We start from the raw sequence: 1,597 nt of genomic DNA on the forward strand, positions 1-1,597 counted from the left end.
ATAAGTTTCCATCCGCAGTTCGCAGTACCTTCGCGCGGAGTACAGCTCTTTCGCGTATCCCGTATTAAATAATTCCTCTGACTATAGCTCAGTCTGTGCCTTACATCTTCGAGTTGAGGAGAAGCCCGGCGCAAATTACACGGGAAATGTGACTCCGCCGTCTTTTCAGAGATAGCTCGCGACACGCACACAGAATCGCCGTAAGAATCGCCACCGCGCGATTATTCAGATTAGCCGCAGCGCTGAAGCTTCCCCGGCGAAATTCACTCTCGCGGTAATACACCTCGTTACACCTACATCTACCTACCTGCCCGCACCTGTCCGTCCATCTGCTGAGGAACGATACCTACGGGACGACGCGTTACACGAGTCCGCCGATAGACAACGAATACTCATGGGCCGGATCCCACGAGGACTTGCGAGACAAATCCCCCGTGGCTTCCGCCGGCGGATAGATAGATAGATGGATGGCGTCAATAGCCGGGATTCCGCTCCCGCGAAGGGCCGTCAGCTATCGCGCGTGGGCGCAAAAAAAAAAAAGAAGACAAGGTTGGACAGAGCGCCAACGACAGCCGATTGAAAAATGGAGAGGACGAAGGACCCACGCAAAACACGAGCACTTTAGACAACGAACCGCACCGAATACGCGTCGTTTCCCCGACATTCGGCCACGTTGTCGCAGTCTGTTATCGGTGTCATGAAAATTGGTCCCGTATCACTGTCCTCCCGGTGTCGTTACATCGGCATCAGCCGGCACGAGCTCTTTTCAAATGATCTCCCGCGTTTGTCGAAGAAAGAACTCGGACCAGTGGAATCATATTAAAAAAAAAACTAAATAAATTAAGAAAATCGTTATACGTTGGAAGAAACTCAGCAGGGACACGTCTCGTTTAATCACGCGCGAATCCACAGATAGCCATAGATTCTTTTTAGATACGCGCCGGCCATGGCGACGATGAGTGCTTTCCATGACCATCGCCGGCACGACAGGCGAAGAGAGGTCGTCGACGAGTTCTCCCGAAGAGAGACGGAAGAATTTAAATTCCCGAAGAGAGAACCCCGACATCTCGACGAGGGACACGAGCGGTGAGAGAAATTTTATTTAATCGTCCACCGCAAATCCGGATTACACTCGAGGAAGCTTTACGTGCCGCGAGTGCGCTCGTATCGTGGAAGTTTCGTTTCGCGAGGATGAAGAAAGGAAGGTAGAAAGAGCGCGCGGGAATGAGAGAGCGGTTACTACTCGATCGAACTCTTGGCGAAGAGAGGCGACTACGGCGGCGGAAGAGCGCGCGCCGAGCTTATTCGCCTCCCGCGACCCTTCGCCGCGCCTTTGGTGGCGCGCACGTGTCGCACAGCTTACCCTCCTACCCCGGCAAGAAAAGCTCCAATTTAATTTCGCTCAACGCTCGAAGATGAGGTTATTAACCTTAAAGCGGCCGGCGTTTGCGAGCTCATTTGTAGGCGCGCCGCGCGACGCCGACGTCGTCCTCATCGTTGTCGTCGTCGCTGTGGCGCTAAATCGAGGGTCACGACGGTGCGGGGCTCCAATCACCGTGATATAGTCGCCATTCGTCTCGCGCTTGTTATTTTAAAT

This window comes from Odontomachus brunneus, unplaced genomic scaffold (genome assembly GCF_010583005.1).
Source record: "Odontomachus brunneus isolate Ranch 3 - 2012 unplaced genomic scaffold, Obru_v1 Obru_scaffold_233, whole genome shotgun sequence".
Taxonomy (NCBI): domain Eukaryota; kingdom Metazoa; phylum Arthropoda; class Insecta; order Hymenoptera; family Formicidae; genus Odontomachus; species Odontomachus brunneus.